The following is a 20,595-nucleotide window of genomic DNA, read 5'->3' as shown; positions in this document are numbered from 1 at the left end:
GGTTTGTTGAAGCATCGTTTGTGGCAATCTGAATTCAAATATCACCGGAGTTAACTTTGCCTGGCGAGATCAATAAAATGAAATACTAGCCAGCTACTGAGGTCGGTTTAATAGACTAGACCAGGAGTGGGCAACCCCTGGCACGCGTGCCGAATATGGCACGCCAATAACTTGTTTCTGGCGTGTGAAACCTCTCTAGTAGCCCTCCATTTAAAGACTTTCTCTCAATAGTATATAACGACTTTTATTGCTCAGACATACTTTGCATTACAAATTAGGCCTACCTTTATTTAATGATCTTCTCCTTGTGGAGGCACATGGCCTAGTGTTTAGAGCAGCGGATTCGCGGTCGAGGGATCGTGGTTTCGTATCTGAGACCGGGTGATGTGTGTGTTTTTGAGCGAAACACCTAAGCTCCATGCGGCTCCGGCAGAAGATAATGGCGAGCTTCTGCTGACTCCTTCGCCACAACAATCTCTCACTCTTTCCTCCTGCATCTTGCAGCTCACCAGCGACGGACCGGCGTCCCGTCCAGGTGGGGAACCTATACGCCAAGGAAACCGGGAAACCGGCCCTTATGAGCCAGGCATAGCTCGAGAAGGAACAATGATCTCCTCCCAGACCCGACCAATGTTTTGGCTTCAGCCTCCGGTGTGTATGTATAGGCATGGATGTATGCGTGTATGTTAAGTACATATAAGGATAGCAATGAAGTTATAGTGAAAAAGTCTATAATGAGAAGTTAGACGAATGTTCATAGACACAAGGGATGAGAGTACCAGTTCGTAATCAATTGTAGACGGTAGTTGAAATACTGTATAAAGAAGTTGCGGCCATGATGCGGAGCCGGAGTTGCAGTACATGTCGTACGAAGTATCGCTGTAATGCTACTGCCTGGGTTACTTAGTACAGGAGTTCTCGCAGGTTGTATATTCGCTGTTGATCCATGGTGAAATAATTCACAAACACTGCAGTATTGTAACCTGTGCGAGTTGCTTGTTGAGCTGTGTACGTAGAAATGATGTTGAGGTCGTTAAGAAGAAGGTTGTAGCGACGAAGACGGAGGTTGTTGTAATGCTGTTGGACAGGTGTTGTCGCTGGAACTGGCTGTATGTGCGTGTGGTCAGTGGCTAGACCTTAAAAGGTCTGGAACCAAAGACATCGAGACGAGGAGAAGGTGAGTTTTATAAGGAGCTGTAGGGTTAAACGGAATCGAGAACAGATTGTCTCACCAGATTCTATTTAGGGCTACTGATTTGTTAAGCGCGACAGAGTAAGAGACAAATTGCGCCAATACCAGCCAATCAGAATAGTGGACACAATGGGGTCCAAAATAGCTGTTATCTGCTACGTTCGAATATACGTATATATAATGAAGGGGAGACAAATTTCACTGATAGAGTGTAGGTTACAGATGTAACCTGACGGATGAAACTAGTAGTGCATGCATATCTCTGAAAGTTACGAACTATAAACCCGATATAAAATGGCTATCATCAGTGATACAGCAGCAGAAGTCCCACTGTGAATATTGTATACACATGTATATCGAAAGGAGTCAGCAAGTTTTCTGCCAAGCTGATACTTCATCTGACCGATGTTTTCTTTTGAAAGTAGCAAAGGTTGTCTGCAAGTTTTCTGCCGAACTGATATTTTATCTGATGTTTTCTTTTGAAAGTGTCGAAGGTTCATTGTTGTTTAGATGTAACCTTGAAGGTGAATAAATACATTTTCCATCATTATATTCTGTGTTTTACTACTCTGTGATGGTTTCTTTTTTATCATTTATAAAATAAAAAGTTCTTAACATACACTTTCTTAAGAGATATCAAGTAGCCTAATATGTTCTCAAAAAAATTTGGCTGGCACGTGGAAGAATTTCGTGTGAGAGATTTTGCCAATTTTGGCACACACTCTCGAAAAGGTTGCCCACTCCTGGACTAGACTATAGCCACTCCTCACAAAAAAACCCCAGCAAAACAACAACAACAACAACTTCAACGAGGTATTGTGCTTATATTAGAAATCTGTATTCTTTTACTTTTTGAAATGGAAGAATAACCTTCTTTGCGTGAAAAAAAAAAATAACTAACTGTCATTTAACACCCAAATAATGCAGTGGAATGCGTTATGGCATATTTTGGTGTGAATTTAGAATAACTTGGTTCTAAATAGGATTTTGTTTTTATTTTTATATAAACACTAGCAGCATAGCCCGGCGTTGCCCGGGTATGTAAGAGCCCCTAGTAGGCAACGACTAATCCCAATCTAGTCCTTTCCCTCTAGGGAACGAAGGCGCATGTGTAGGTTGCAATGTCTTCTCTTCACTCGAATACTTCTGTGTATACGATGTTCCTAGCTGTCCCTTTGGGCGAAAACATGAAAACATCATTACGCCTCCCAACGCGTGAACAGCCCACGTAGAGTTGACCGTGGGCGAAGCACTGTTCGCCCAAATGTAACCCAGCGACTTGTAGCGTTTGGCCTTGGGATTTATTGATGGACATTGCGAAGCAGAGTTTAACAGGAAACTGAGAACGCCTGAAGTGGATTGATAGGTCAGCGCCCGCGGTTGAAGGTGCATGCGTGGAATGAAGACGTCCTCTCCCTTCCCACAACCGGTAAGTATTGTGGCCGTTATTAAATGTGGTGCCAAATGTTTCACAACCAGATGTGTGCCGTTGCACTGTTTAGGTGGAACCAAATTCCTGATGAGCATAATGGGCGCACCGACTTTTAACTTCAGGATGTGTGGTGGCAGGCCTGGCGGTTCAAGTGAATTCAGGAATTCAACAGGATAATCGGCAAGCTCGGCGGGGTCTGCTGTCCTATCAATAGATTTGTAGATGTGGACATCACCAGGAATAGCTTCAAGTAGCTGGATATTGATGGAGTTGACGGTTGTATTTTTGGGTGCGAGAATAGCTCTGCCTGCCAGCCATTTTAGGTCGCGTAAATGGTATTGTAGGTCGTGGAAGACAGCGTCCCGGAGGCTAGCAGGAGTGTCGACAGTGGTGCAAAGTGAGTTAAAAAGGTCTAGTTGCGTCACCTAGACAGTCTGTGGTTTGTGTTTAATACACAAATCGGTTTGCTATGTGTGCCACATATGATTTAATTAACCGATTTTTTCCAGTAATAAAGTATCTTATTGGAATAAAAAGGGTCATATAGCTCCTTGGAGCAGACATGATACTCGCTGTGAATTAAAAAAAAAATTCCTGCCAATTTGTGAAAGATATTGTCGAAAATATGTCATCTTGAATTTGAACGCGATATCCCAAAATGGCATGATTTTATCGATTTTTTATGATGGTAAGGTATTGCATGGAAAACTAACGTCAGAATTAAGTTTCTTAGGGTAACATTAAGCTTCACCATGAGTTTGGTGAAAATCGATTGCAAGTTGCGAAAACTACAACACAAAATGTGTTGCATATAAAAAGCTTAGGTTCTCAACCCCATGTCGAATTTATCGATTATTTTTCAGAACTGGGGGAACTTTTCAAAATTTTCGCTGCGTTAGTTTTGAATTATGACATTGGGCTATGTGTGTGTCAAGTTTCATCAGAATCGGTTGAAAGCCGTAGTCAGGGTGAGGGTACAACCTGACAGACACACAGACAGACAAACTGCCGTTTATATAGAGAGAGATAGTTCACCAATATCATGCTGGTTCAAAGCCCCAAAATGGATTCAGACTCAGGACCAAATCTTTTTTGATAACAAACTAGAACTTGTACAGTCGTTGAAAGGCACCATAGAAATACAGGTTTAGTTAATTTTGTAAAGCGTCATTCTTTTCAACGATTTGCTGTTTTTTCAGGTCAGATGTGGGGGCAGGTACCGTTGCAGCAGGTTGCTGCATTCACTATTTGTTGTTCGGTATATCCCCGGTCCTCCCGGACGACCCGTCGAGTAGTGTCCTAGTCAGTCCTCATCTCCATGAGACACCTCCTCGTCTCCCGTGACCAATCGACTAATAAGAGCCGTCAACCCAGGCAGATCTTCAGGATCTATCTCGAAAATTTGAGCAATATGGCCAAACAGTCTGAGGTGGAACTCCCTAATCATACGAGTATCAAGACGCATCAGAGTAGAGTCGTTGGTTGGATATGAAATACGTATCCAGCCAACGACTGTTTTTTCAATTTTTAAAAATTTACTTTTCATGATATTCCATGACAGAGTGTATTTCACGCCGCATACATCACTATTGTTCATAGGTAAAGCATGTGCATAGCAGTATCTTAATTTCCTCTTATAAAAAGGCGGCAAGCTGGCACAATCGCTCGCTCGCCGGGAGAATATGTATTGCGTCATTTCATCCATTTTCACGTTCTGAATTAAAATTCTGTCGAGGTCGACTTCGCCTTTCATTGTTTCGAAGTCGATAAAATAAGTACCATTTGATTATTGGGATCGATCGACTTGTCCGCCCGTCCGAAATTGCTGACTTTGTGCCAAAATTTAAAACCATTGAACTTTTATGCATAGTGCATGGCGCAGGAGTGGCTGTGTGGTAAGTAGCTTGTTTACCAGCCACATGGTTCTGGGTTCAGTCCCCCTGCGTGGCATCTTGGGCAAGTGTCTTCTACTATAGCCTCGGGCCGACCAAAGCCTTGTGAGTGGATTTGGTAGGCGGAAACTGAAAGAAGCCTGTCGTATATATGTATATATGTATGCGTGTGTGTGTGTGTGTGTGTCTGTGTTTGTCCCCCTAGCATTGCTTGACAACCGATGCTGGTGTGTTTATGTCCCCGTTACTTAGCGGTTCAGCAAAAGTGATCGATGGAATAAGTACTGGGCTTACAACAGAATAAGTCCCGGGGTCGAGTTGCTCGACTAAAGGCCGTGCTCCAGCATGGCCGCAGTCAAATGACTGAAACAAGTAAAAGAGTAAAAGAGTAAAGAGTGCATAACTATATAAAATAAAAAAAAAAGGAATCTGTTGCTCGTTGCTCACCGTCACCCATATTGAGCTGGTCAATGAAGATATATTTCGTTGGTTGCATGAATAATGACTGAAGCAAACTTGCGTACATTTAATTGAAATATTTATTGCTGGACACAACGATATTTGGTGCTGGCGATAGAAACCTACCCGTGTAACAACATGCGGTCAGTCTAAAAATATACGAAGTCAACTGCACAAATCTCCGTGGCAAGGTTCGTTGGCTGCTTAGCGGGCAGGAGTGGAGGTACGAGAAATACTTAACTACCTTCAACATTCAGCGATTAGAAAAACATCAAAAACGGTTTTTATTGGGGACAAGTGGTTTTATTCTAAAATAATCGAGAAAACCATATCACGCCACAGCCTCACACTGATTGGTCGATTTATGGATTGATCAGATGAAACTAAAGTGGTTCATTCGTGGTGTCTGACCAAATATCAAGCGGTAAGATATCGAATCACTGCTACAAATCAATTTTCAGAAAGTCTTATGCCTTTGGCCTTGTACGAATGTGAAATACCGACGATTGTTATGATCTGAGTTCAAATCTCGCTGAGGTCAATTTTGCGTTGCGAGGTCGATAGATTGAAGCACTGGGAGAGTAATGGGGTTGATTTGCTCAACTATAGCCCTTTTTCCCACAAAAGCTGTGGTCTTGTTCCTAAATCAAAGATTAATCTTTTGTTTGTTTTAGGATTCTACAGTCTAATTTCAACTCACGATTGTAACTATTTTAGTTGAATTTCTACAATCCTTGAAAGTCCTTAAGGTCAAGCCACTGACCACAAGACACTGTCAGTTCCAGCGACAGCGCCAGCCAAACACCACCATACGTTGAGACTTACCAACTTCGTTCATCAGCATTACGGCAACCTCTGTCTTCGTCACCATCATCTCTCTTCGTACACAGCTCAGCAGGGCAATCCACCCAGGTTTTAGCATTTCACTGTTCGTGAATTACTTCACTGCGGATCAACAACGAATATACAACCTGTATGAATTCTTGTACAAGAGACCCAGGCAGCTGCATCACAGCCACGACATCATGTACCTGTAACCGGCTAAGCATCATGGCCGCGACTTCCTGATACAGTATTTCAACTACCGTGTAGTATTGACTACGAATTGGTATTCTTATCTTTCTTATTTCAATGAACTTACTCCTCACTTCGATGGCTATAGACTTTTTCACTGTTTCTTCTTCATTACCATCGTTATATGTACTTAACATGCGCATACATCTATGCCTATACACACACATTTTGTTCTCATGACGGCCTGTCTATTATTCTGTATACATGACGCACGCACAGACACGCATGTTAACATATCAATAAATGTTCTCTCAATCATTCTTACGCGGTTGTGTCTCTCTTTCCATCTGGCATTCATTTGTACCATTCAATTCCTCTCTATTGTATCGGCCATGCGATGTGGTACTAAAGAGCTATTCTCGCCACCTCACATCGCACGGTCCACACAGCCCTATCAACACAATCCGTGTTTGATAGGGAGTTACTGGCTCAAGAGATGAGAGACAGGATGAGCTCATTGGGAGAGTGGCATGCTAGATACGGCTAAAGGCTTTGATGATGTGGGGATCAACATTGTTTTCGACAAACTTCTTCAAAGTGATGGACTACTGGCAAGTGACTCAAGAGCGTATGGTCAGTAGATCTGGCTCAACGGAAACCATTCCGATGTTTGTTAAGGACAGATAGAGAAGGTGAGGGGTGAGGTGGGGGTAGAGCGTTTCTACGTGTTGGAGGAAGTAGAACCGGAAATCAAGAAATGCGAGCCATTGAAGCGCTACCTAGACACAAGCCGGGACATAATTAAGCTCGACTGAGTCGCCTCAACAACTATCTCTGAATGACTCAAAACACTCAATGACCCAAGATAACATCGGTGATGATGTATCCAGTTCATAGCAAGATGATAGATGACAAAGCTGAAAGTCGTTGAGACACGCAAGTGATTTCACCACCTCAACGAAAGAGACAATGTTTTTCCGATGTATTGAATTCATTTCATTTTTTATGAAGAAAGTAATAAAATCAAAGTCGTTTTATTTGCACCCTCCTCTAATATCTTATATCAAAACAGTTTCGACCAATTTATCTTTTATGCCACTAGTGGTCGATAAAATATGGACCGTTAATACACTATTTTATTCATTTGTCTATGTCCTTTCACACGCAAAAAATAAAATGTCATTGGATTTTATTGTTACAGAAAATAAATTATTGCTATCTTAGCAACTGAAGCGTAGCAATTTATCGAGCAATATTTTCATGAATCATTGAGTAATGTCACATGGTAAGCGCTGATTAATATAGGAATTGGAGGGAGGATGGATATGTTGATTATTTCAGCGCCTTGGTAAAATTTGAACTTAATTATGAAAATCAACCAATTAACTATACAGTGCAGGAACAAGCCAATGAGAAAGCTTCTACGGTAGAGAAGGGGGTCGCAGGAGACACGGCTTGTCATCAAGAGTCGCTCTGATATATAAAAAAAAAATTCAAGTAATTTTTTTCGTTTTGGCGTGCCATTCAGAAAGTCTCACGAACTGCTGGTTACCCATGACTGTTCTATGAGGTTACTCAAATATGCTAGAAATAGCAATCAAATTTCCCTCGAATCACATTATGCTGTTCTGAGAATAAATAGGTACATAGAATATCGTTAACCTAGAGACAGTATATCTGAAAAAAAGAATATGATGTAGTGGTTACGTGTGGAATTGTTTTGACCATAAATCTAATCGATAATACAGCTGGACTGAAATGATCTACAACGACAACAATATTAACAGCAGTAACAACTATAACAATATCAATTACAGCAACAACATTTAGTCATGAATTGGAAGAAATGATAGAACATCGCTCAAAATATGTTACTATGTTTAGTTGCCTCTGAGTTCAAATCCTATCTAGGTCAGCTTTTCCTTTTATTCTTCAGATATCGATGAAATAAGGTACCATTCAAACACATATGTTATAGATTACACATTTACTCCAAATTTAAGGCCTCCTGTCAACGCTAGAATTGTTGCTTTGGCACAATTGATACCATAAGTTACAACTTACTTATAATACCAATTTCTGTCCAGTTTCATTCAATTTGCGGAATTCAGATGTCTTGGATAGTGCAGTGCCAAGACATCTGATTTGATTTAAACTGTCTAAACCAGTAATTCTCAACCGGGGTCTACATAAAATTTTGCTGTTAAAATCTATGTGCAATAAATTAGTTATATTTCTACATTACGCAGAATATTTTAATTATTTTTAAATACAATTCTAAGTAGCATTTAGTTATAAAAATATGATATGATTTTTTTAAAACACCGAATGGTAACCCCCTCGTGATTCGAACACGCAGCCTTCTGATCTGGAATCAGAGTAAAGCAGGAATCAAAGTTGTCCACAAGCAAAAAATGGTTGAGAAACACTGGACTAAACTTTCTGGTAATTCATCAGCCATCATCGTTTTGGCTTGCGTTGGTCAGTTGGACTTCAATTATTACATTTCAATCTACAGACATTTTTCTTAGATCGGATTTCAGTACTTGAGCATTTATTTTAGCTATTATGATTTCAAGGGTTCTTACTGGTTCTTACAAACACATCTATCCTGTATATATGCTTAAATATGGTACCTAAGAACAGTCGGAAAATATACTGATCGATATGTGACGGTCAATAAAACACAAAATATATAGTGTGAGCAATCTTTTTTACTGTATTAACCTACAGTTTATTTAGCATCTCGAACGAAATGCGGTTAATAGAAAAGGAATTTTTCCTAATCAAGCAAAACATTCCTCTATTGACTGCTAATTCAAATTTAAATAATTTCATATGATGGCATAAACTCTTAAATTTAAAGAGGGTGGCATGATCTATTGAATCGACAATTACTTGTTTCTGGCATGGGCAACTTTTTCCAAGAAGCGGGCCGCATGAGTCGTGGCTCATCATTAGGCGGCCGCATTACTAAAAAAATTCAAAATAATTTTTCGTTGGTGTGCCATTCAGAAAATCCCGCGGTCTGCAGTTTTCCCGAGACTGACTTATTTCCTTAAACATTGAAAGAAAAAAAATTGGCAGCGAATTGGTAGAACTGTTAGAATGTTGGATAGAGTACCTTGCGTATTTTGTTACGACACTCTGCAACCCGAGTTTCAATCCTACCAACGTCAATATTTCTTTCGAGGTCGATAAATAAGTTCCAATTTAAGGCAGTGAATTGGCGGAACAGCTAAAAGGTGGGGTAAGTTGCCTTGCTGTATCTGTTCCGGTTCTTTGTATTCTGACAGTTGGACAACGCTGCTGCCAAGCTGTCGGCTCAAATCGGTGGCCTTCTCTATGCGTAAATATTAATACCGTAGAGAGGGTAAACTTGTACGCATAGGGATCAATTAATCTTTCCTCACCCAAATCCTGCCCAGGTCTGCATATATATATATATATATATATATATATATATATATAAAACTGAGAATGTGTGTCTGTCTGTCTGTGTGTTTCCCTAAAACTTGAGAACTACACAACCAATTTCGTTCAAATTTTACACATGCCTTACTTAGGGTCTAAGGAGTGTCATGAGCTTGCCCTAGGCGGCATTGAGGCAAACTGTACTCAGCCACACGCCCACAGTCGACGCTATGCCATTGCTGTCACTATCATAAAAGGCTTGGCTTGGCTTCTGAAGGAGAGGAAAGAAAGAATTTTAATTATATATATAGAGAACTATAGCGCGAAGGCAGCATAAAAAAAACAACCCTTCCTCAGTTGTTGGCAGTTTTACCTCCTCCACATTGCAACAAGATGCGTCTTCGTCAAAGCAATTGCTCCCCCAAAGCAAATTAAAATAAAATTTGAGATACGTGGAACGTCAAAGCTGCTAACAAAAACAGGACAGTGAAAACCTTCGGTAAGCGCTGTTTAACCCTAACGAGGTGAAGTGGTGAACGCTGGAGAAAGAAAGCTTTGTCAAGAGACAGACAAGAATGCGTGTTATAGTTATAAACTGAACGAGAAGAAAGAGAATTACATTTAGAAATAGAGATCTATAAATATTGAGGACAGAATTTCTATTAGAAATAGAGAACTATAAATATTGAATTATGCATAAAGTGGTGGCTTACATTCGGGGCTTCCAATTTCTCTGAAAAATATGAGATAATCGCAAAATCCTCGCACATGTCACCATCAATTACAAACATCGGTGGAAGATAAAAGTTCCTGATGACTTTCTTGTTCTTTGGTTCGTACAAGGATCGTCTTATGTTTCGGCTTAAAATAAATTATAGATACAAATATAATGTATAGAAATATATAAAAACCAGAATATAAAATAAACGTCTTAGGCATATAAAATGAGATAACATGAGATATCAAGGTGTTATAAACTTGAAACCTACTAGAATATCATAGATTATATATAGCAAGTCATCCAGTCAGTTCTGTCCAATTTTACCTTTTTTTTTTAAGATTTGAATGAAATTTAATAGTATTTACAAATGTCTAATTCAGTTAAAAATTATTTTTATGCATTTGTGTACGTTTAAACTAATTAAATATTGTTTTACAAAATAATAGACGGTGTCCACAAAGTCTGCGTACATGGGGATTAACACATACTTTTAAAACAAAACAATTTTATTTAATAATGTTAATAAATAATATTTTCAAAGTGATTTCCATCATTTTCAATGCATAACTTGATGAGCCTTGCAACATTCAGGTGAACTTGATTAAATAAGTCTACATTGCCATCAATTTCAGCACACTGACTGGTAATGCGTTCTCTCATGTGTTTTAAATCTGTAATCTTTATTGAGTAAACTTTCTCTTTCAACATACCCCAGAAAAAGAAATCAAGGGGAGAAAGGTCTGGTGAATGAGGGGACCATTCCATATGACCCCTTCTTCCAATCTATTGAGGAAAAGTGTCATTAAGCCAATTTCTAACAGTTGTGGCAAAATGGGTAGGGGCCCCATCCTGCTGAAACCAATTCGGAAGGCCCTCGCCTAGGCACTCAATTTAAGATATTAATTTGTCTCTCAATATATTTGCATAAGTCTCATCCGTTACACGTTCAATGAAGAAGGGTCCTAGAACATGAGCTTTCCAAAAACCACACCACACCATCACCTTTTTGCTGCCTTGCTGTTTTGATAGATCCATCCAATGTGGATTATCTCGAGACCAGTATAGAAGATTCTGTCTGTTGACCTCACCATTTACATAAAACGTAGCTTTGTCACTGAACAACACAAAGTTTTTCGTAAAATTGATATTTTCATCCAATTTATCTGAAAACCATTCGCACGTCTACATTCGTCTATCAGGATCGTCTTCATTTAAGTAATGCAATATCTGTAGGTTGTATCGATGAAACTTTTCCTCAACCAGCATTTTGTGGATGGTTGGTTTTGGAACACCTAACACCGTGGATGTCCGACGAAGTGATTTCTTTGGGCTAGCAGAAACTTTAGCCTCGACAGCCTCTTTAGTTTCATCTGAAGACTTTGGTCGCCCGGAACGGGGTTTATCCAAAACACTGCCTGTATCTTTAAATTTCTTGATCAATTTCCTGACGGCAGTAAAATAAATAGGTTGCCTACAAGGGTGTCGAAGATTAAATTCTTCCGCCATTTTGCGATAAGACCATCCCCCTCGTCCACCTAATAATACTAACTCGATTCTTTCTTCTTTAGACAGATTCATCATTCGATCTGGGATTCTTTCTTCTTTAGACAGAGCCATCATTCGATCATCTGTGGAAAAAATAACAAATTTAGAAAAGTAAAGTATTTTAAAAAAAATTTAATTTAAACAAAAATAAAAAATGAAAATTATTATTTCTTATATTTATTTGTTTATGTTATGATTTTATTCCATAAACCCAGACTTCGTGGACATCCTAAAATTGCTTTGATTAAAACCCTTTCAACATGGAAGTATCCAAGGAGCATTTAAGGCACATATAATTCTTTATGAGTACAATAAAGGTAACTCTGCAGCCGAAGTGACTTGAAACATACACTCAGTTTATGGGAAAGTGCTTGAATGAAAGAACTTGCAGGAGATCGTCTGCAAAATTGAAGATGAATATCGAACAGGATGTCCAGTTGAGTTTGACAAGCTCCTTGAGGCATTACTTGAAGAAAATCCGTCATTACCAGTTGAAGAATTGGCAATAATGCTTAGTTCAAACCATACAACAGTTCATCGTCATCTTCAACAACGTGGAAAGATTCCTAAACTTGGAAAATAGGTTCCTTATGTATTGTCCGAAAGCAACCGCAAATCCCGAGTTGGCATCTGCTCTTCTCTCCATTCTCGCAAACTCATTCCATCCTTTTTCGATAGACTTGTGATGAAAAATGGATTTTCTATCGAAATGTTAAACGTCGTAAACAGTGGCTTGGTAAAAGGGAAAATGCTCAACCACAACCGAGAAGGGAACTTCATGGGAAAAAGGTTCTTCTCTCTATCTGGTGCGATTGCAAAGGTGTAATTCACTTTATATTGTTACCACCTAATGCAACAATCAATGCTCAAGTCTACTGTCAGCAATTAGAGCGTTTGAACCAAGGTTTGAAGGAAAAAAGAGCCTCTTTAGTGAGTCGAAAACGAGTGATGTTTCATCAGGACAATGCGCAACCCCACACTGCAAAGATCACATCACAGAAGATCGAAGAGGTCGATAGGGAAAAATTTCTTCATCCACCTTATTCTCCCGACCATGTTCCTTCAGACTACCATTTGTATCATAGTTTACAGAATTATTTGGGGGACACAACTTTCGCAAGCCAGGAGGAGGTCGAACCTGACATTTCAGAGTTCTTCGCTTTGAAACCAAAAGAGTTTTACATTGATGGGATTAAAAAGCTTGTAAATCGATGGAAGTAAGTCATAGATAATCAGGGAAAGTACATTGAATTAAATATAACATTTGATCACTTGGATTCTTTATCCAAAATTCGGACAGAACTTATGGGATGACCTGAGATATATACACTGGCAAAAATATATTTAAGACCGACGATAAAAGTTTTATTTCTTACAAAATATTTTGTTACTAACACCATACAAATTATTTATATCTTTTACATCTTATGCAAAATTTATTTCTCTTTCGAATGATGCAAACAATTTTTATACAACTTGAAGAATTCTAATGCTAAATTAATATATATTTCTTTACTGCCCACAAGGGGCTAAACATAGAGGGGACAAACAAGGACAGACAAACGGATTAAGTCGATTACATCGACCCCAGTGCGTAACTGGTACTTAATTTATCGACCCCGAAAGGATGAAAGGCAAAGTCGACCTCGGCGGAATTTGAACTCAGAACGTAATATAAACGTTTCAAATTTACCGGCAAAATTAGTTTAATACCATGTAATATGTATGCAATTTTTTTGGCCAAAATGGGTGGTCACACAACAAGCCTAAATGCACCATATAAAGTTATAATTTAATGTTATTATACAATTTATTAATAATGGGAAAACAATGTAGCCTTAGTCCAGTCACGAGAGCAAAAATCGTATTTTACAGCAAAAAAGTTTCCTTTTCGAACATCAGCAAGCAACTAAAGTGCAGTAAACCGGCTTGCGTGCAAGCGTGGAATATATACTCGGAGACTGGTCAATATAAAGATCGGCAAAGGACTAGTAACAGAATATTTTGTAAGAAATAGAACTTTTATCATCGGTCTTAAATTTATTTTTGCCAGTGTATATATTATATATATATAATGTACATAATACGAGAATTTTAATGGAGATAACCTGCAGTATATAGTACAACATTTTTGTCTCCGTATATGAGCTAAGTATTAATAAAATGTGGTATACGATAAAAATTTCGGATATTTGTCTTAAAACATTCAGACAAGAAAATTCAGATGTAGCACATGAGTTATTATTCCATACGAATATACAGATATTTATATTAAGAGTTTCATGATATGGGAAACTGTTCAATCTTTCGCATCTGCGTGCCAAAATCAAAATCAGAAGCATCCTGATCAAGGAGATGCTATTTGATGATGATGCCGCTCTGGTATCACACACAGAAGAATCCCTACGAAGGCTCATCGACTGTTTTGAGAAAGCATTTGGCAACTTTGGCTTAGTTATCAGCCGCAAGAAGACCAACATCATGGGTCAGGCTACATCGGACATCCCAAACATACATATTGGAGACCACAGAGTACAGGAGGTGGAGAAGTTTACCTATCTTGGCTCTACCGTCACCTACAACTTATCCCTTGATGCTGAGCTCAATATACGCATTGGCAAGGCAGCTGCTGTGATGGCCCAACTCACCAAACGCGCATGGGACAACAATAAGCTGACCAAGACCACAAAAATGAAGATTTACCAAGTATGTGTACTTAGCACTCTACTGTATGGAAGTGAGACTTGAACGCCATACACACGCCAAGAGCTTCACCTAAATATCTTTCACCTGCGCTGCCTCCGGAAAATCCTTCGCATCAAATTGCAGAATCATGTCCCCAACAAAGATGTCCTCAAGCAAGCAGGAATACCAAGCATGTTTGCACTCCTCACACAAAGACGTATGAGATGGCTTGGACATGTTAGCCGTATGGAAGATGGCAGAATCCCCAAGGACATACTCAACGGAGAGCTTGCTAGGGGCACTAGGTCTGTGGGAAGACCGTTCTTATCGATACAAGGATGTTTGCAAAAGGGACATGAATGCCTGCAACATCAATATTACCAACTGGGAAGCAGTTGCCAGCAACCGTGGAGATTGGCGACGTACCGCAAAAGAGGGAACACAAAGGAGTGACATAGAGGGAGAGGAGAAATGGAAAGACAAGAAAAGACGTCAACAAGAAACTATGACATTACAACCAGCCAAGCAAAGTTTTCGCTACATTTGCGGCACCTGCCAGAGGGAGTGTTTGTCCAGGATAGGACAACACAACCACAGCAGGAGATGTATTAGGACATGAATTGTAAAAGCCGGACTAGATTATTTTATGCGCAACTCCATTGTCTCCCGAGACAAAAAGGATGCCAACAACAATATATATGGATTTCGTAGACAGGAACTGTAACAAATCAATCGTATATATATGTATGTATATATGTAAGTGTATGTGTGTGTCTTTGTCTCTGTGTTTCGCCCTCATCACTGCTTCACAACTGCTGTTCATTTATTTACATCCACATAACTTACTGGTTTCACAAGAACAAACTAATAGAATAAGTACTAGGCTTATCAACATAAAAAAGCACCAGGCTGTGTCTCATATTTTTGTTTGCCCACTCAGTTGTATCTATCAATTTATCTTTGTATGTGTGCGTGTGTGTGTTTCTATCTATCTATCTATCTATCTATCTATCTATCTATCTATCTATCTATCTATCTATCTATCTATCTGTCTGTCTGTCTGTCTGTCTGTCTGTCTATATATCTATCTATCTATCTATCTATCCATCTATCTATCTATCTATCTATCTATCTATCTATCTATCTATCTATCTATCTATCTATCTATCTATATATATATATATAACACCCTAATGGGAGCCTTAACTCCCAAATTTTAGTAATTTCTTTTATAATCCAAAACTAGGTCAAAGGTACTGAATGGATCTTTATGAAATTTGGAAATTATATTTTATGCATAAGGGCCATAACCCCCATGACAATTCATATATTTTTGCTGTTGATAAAATTTTAACCATAGATATTAGACACAAATGAAGTAATATTTATAAAATTTCATCTTCTTACAAAGTTAGAAAGACCCCTCCATGGGGACTTAACACCAACAATTTTGTCATTTTATCTAAGCAAAAACAAATACAGTTGTGCTCTTGGAAGCTGTAGGGTTACTCGAGCATAAAAGTTGGGCATTATTTCTAATTCAATGGTACAACAGTGTAACAGTTTACTTTGACATACACTTACATTGTGATTTCTGCAATGCGGTGCATAAATTGTCAAGTAAATGAGAGGCATCTTTGCCTCCACGGATTCAGTTGCAAAGTGTTGAGTAAAGTTATTTGATTGCAGACCTCTTTTCAGTCTTTTTATTATCACTTGGTCATACATAGTCCCCAGATGGTAACATTGATTTCATGGCCTTCCCAGATGAGTGACTGGTTATTCAAAGACATTTATAGATTTTAAATTTATTCTGTCCAGTTACGTATCAGCATAGTGGTCATTTGCAAACTCCAGAGGTGACACTTTAATTTCTCCTTAGCCCTCACGTCAAACAGTTGTTAATGTTGATTTCAGTTGGGTCACGCCCTTCCAATTGCTATAGATTCGTAATGCATCTTACGGCTGTGCCTGTCACCTGGATGGTGAGGAATCCTACATTGGGAGTGGTAACGACTATGGTAGGGTAACTGACTGCTTATTGTGATCATTCGTCTTTTGGTTTCCTGTAGCTTTGCTCTCTTTTACAAACCCAGTGAACATATATTTCCTATTTCAAAGAAATTCAAACAATAGATATAAGACCCAAGTTAAAAAGATTTTCAACAATTCAACTTCTCTGGTTGACATTAAGATGCCCACCCCCAATAGGGGCCTTAACTCTCACATTTTAGAGCTCCATGACCTTCATTTTTCAGGAGCAAAATCTTTTTAACAAGTTCAATAAGACTGGAATTTTAGAATATGCGCATAAAAATCAGTATTATGGGATACATGTGGCACGATTACAATTTTTAGGGTGTATAAAGAGTGAAATAACTCTCATCTGCAATTTTGATGAAATTCGAAGCATAGATATTCCAGTTTATTACAGAAGATATAACAGAAAAGTCAAATTCTCCAAGTGAATGTAACCGGGCAACGCCGGGTATCTCTGCTAGTATATATATATATATATATATATATATATATATATGCAGATGCATGGTCTACATTAATTGAGTGATGCCCTAACCTTGGAAGAAGAAACTGTGAAGGTGACCACGGTCGGATTTGAACTGAGAAAGAAGGACGAAACCAAATACTGCAAAACATTTCGTCCGTTTCAGCACTGAAGCCATTTTTATTTTGTCGAAATTCAGCCAGTTCTTGATCAATAGTTTTAGTTTTTGTTTGTAAAGTTAATCTAATTCGTTTCCTTTAAAAGTTCAGTATTGGTTGCCAATCTTACTTCTAAGATTACCATTTTCGTAATATCGCAATGTCCATAATTTTATGATCCAATATTAATTTGCTGAGCTTTTCTTCCAAATGTGCTTTGTTCGTAACAAAGATTGTATTTCTTATTAACATTTGGTCTGTCTTCTTTCATTGGCAACTCATCTTCTCAGCAGGCACCGATCCAAAATATCTTTCATGCTGCTCTGATTCCATGTTCATCGTTAAATTTTAAAACTTTCATTTTTGTTAACGTAGGAGCTTCTACGTAGAAAAAATAACGGTCAGATCTTCTTCAAATAACACTCTTCCGTCTTAGTAAGGAAAGACCGCATTGGATTATGTAGCCCTTGATAAACAAAAATAGGGGACAATCACCATGAAATACTATTGATCATGTTTAGCCGGAGAAGTGATCTGGACTAAACAGTAGCAAGAAAAACGTAGTTTTTGAAAACTGTAAAAGTACATATTTACAATTCAGTACTCGTTGACCCAGAAAAGAAATACTATATTACTGTCAAACACATACGAATGTGTAATCCTGATTTATTTGATCGTCATTTAACAATAACTTAAATGTCTTTGATCATAAGCTGACTTAAGTTTAAACAACTTCCATTTTAAATATGACCTTTTAAGAATATTATTTTTATATACCTTACTGTTTTTGATGACTTTGTACAGTTAGATGTTCATTGCGATTCATCAAAGGTGGAACAGCTAGTACTAAACATATTTAGTAGCAAATAAATAAATATATATATATATTTTTTGGTGCAAACCATGAAGTTATAATGGAGAAATATTCTTCTCTTCCATTGAGTACGTGATTGGTACTTATTTTATCGACTCAACAGGAATAAAAGACGAAGTTGAGTACGATGGGTTTTGAACTGAGAACATAGAAACTATGAAAGTAAATACTGCCAAGCGTTTAGTGTGTTTCTGCCATACTACAGCTCATCATAGTTAACAAATCTTAAGCTTATAAATACTAACCAAGTATTGATGTGCTCTGCGTGTTGATGCAAGCTTAAGTAAATAATGAAGTAAATAAAGAAAAGAAAAACATTCCTGAATGAATCATAAATATTTAGTGACCAGTCACACACTCAAAGGAATCAGTAAAACGTATAACTACTTCATGGGTTGTACCATTTAAAGAGATCAATATCTATTTGCAATTAAATATGTTTATTGAAAGTTTATTTTTTGAAACAAATGAATGGGATCTTTACCTTTTGACGTATAGATTTAAAAAATAATTTTTTGTAACTAAACACTTTCAAACTCCGGACACTGGTAGAATGTGTCTTATAAAACATCTTTTACTCTCAGCATTTTTTAGAAAAACTTATATTTACGAAGTTATTTCACATTAAAGTTCTCGTATTTCGGTAATTTCAACCAATCAATGACGTGTATTCAGCCGAATAAAATTACTGTCGTTGTTTGTCAACAGCAACTATCGGCGCTGTATTTTTCGTTTGTCAGTTATTTATGACATCGTTCGTGCGTTTGTATTGGTTTCAAGGTTTTAGGGTTAGGATGCTAGGGTTAGGGTTTTAGGGTTAGGGTTAGGGTTGTCATAAATAACAGTGTCAAAAAAAATATACACCGCCGGAAGTTCTTGTTGACAAAAAACAGTAGTAATTTTATTCAGTTGAATACACGTCATTGATTGGTTGAAATTATCGAAACAGGACAACTTTAACGCGAAACAACTTCGTAAATATAAGTTTTTCTCTAAAATGCTAAGAGTAAAAGATGTTTTATATGACACATTCTACCAGTGTCTGAAGTTTGAAAGTGTTTAGTTACAAAAAAAAATTTTAATCTGTACGTCAAAAGGTAAAGTTCCTTCTGACCAATCATATGTCACAACCAGAAATATATTACTTAATGTGTGTGTGTGTGTGTGTGTGTGTGTGTGTGTGTGTGTGTGTGTGTGTGTGTGTGTCTGTGTGTGTGTGTCTGTGTGTATGTGAAGAAAACAAGAAAAACAGCTCCAGACAATAGAGGAAGAGAAAGAACTTCTTAATGTTTTTCGTCTTTTGGAAGCTCTTATTTATAGCTGATAGATCTTTGGAAATAAATTGTACCGCCAACCTTGATAACTTTTTGAAGACTAATTTTAAATTCTCTCTCTCCCTCTCAGATTGATAAATTTTGTCATAAAATTTCTGGGATTACAAAACTCAACCTTTCTCTCTGTGCAATCTCCGACAATATTTGGTGGTGATACGAAATAACTTTACCAAAAACTTACTTTTATTTCTATTTTCTCAATTTTTTGGGGGTTGGAAGGGGAGGAGAAAAACAATAACGTTTAGAGAATAAATTATTTTTAAATACCGCCCGAAGGAAAATAGAATAGAATAGTGAAGTACGTGCTATCATACTTAATGTGGTGAGCATGGTAGCTTTAATTAACTAAGACCGAAGTTTTATTTAGTAGATGTAAACATTATGAAACAATGCTTAACTCGACCAAACAACATCAGAAGTGATAACTCAAAATATAAATTGCCTTGACGCACCAGGATTCAAATTGATTAAAACTAGAAAAAAGTATTGTGGTGAGGGAACAAATAGTTTGATCTCCGACAGATACTATAACAGCTGACATGTTTCAGACTTATTTGACCTTCTCAGCTAGTCATGTTGGTCAGATCAATGCAGAGAAAGGAATATGTGAAAATACAGAAGTTAGGTTTTGATTCCTTTTGCATAAAACACGATGATCCTAATCTAACTAATGTATTTTATGACTTCAGTGTCCGTGCATTCCGGCTAGGTCTGTGTCGACCTTTATATCCCGGATAAATTGCAAGTAAAAGCAAAATAAATAAATAAATAAATAAATAAATAATGAAAATAATGAAATAAAGAAAAAGATGAACTGGAGTATAAACGCAATGTATTGCTCTATGAATGACAAGAAGAGATATCGATTCAGATTATTGCTTTTTGTCAATATAAATGGAAGTAGAAGAGGAATCACCAAGGAAGCTCGTTTGCATATTTTGGAACTTTTTGGTTTGAACGGCAGTTTTTTTTCTAGCGGTGTCATATGAAATTGTCACCCATAATTATGACCCTAGTATCGATCTATTGCATGTCAATCTGTTTTAGGGTTAGGGTTAGTTAGGGTTATGGGTGGGGAAAGGGTATCTTTTTTTCTTCACAAATGTAAATAAACCCAATCTGTTTCTTAAACGAGGGACATATTCATACGGCACAGAATGTTTTCACCTAAAATAGACGTCATTGATTGGTTGAAATTGCAGAAATTGAAGAAATAAAACAACAAATATCTTACAAACTATAGAATTTTCTCAATAAAGCCAAGAGAAAAGATGTTTTATAAACACATTCTACCAGTATACGAAGTTTAAAAGTGTTTAGTTAAGTGGAAATTATTTTAAAAAACTGCCGTTCAAACCGAAAAGATCCCATT

This window comes from Octopus sinensis, linkage group LG2 (genome assembly GCF_006345805.1).
Source record: "Octopus sinensis linkage group LG2, ASM634580v1, whole genome shotgun sequence".
NCBI lineage: Eukaryota > Metazoa > Mollusca > Cephalopoda > Octopoda > Octopodidae > Octopus > Octopus sinensis.
Note: the sequence above shows the minus strand (reverse complement) of the source record.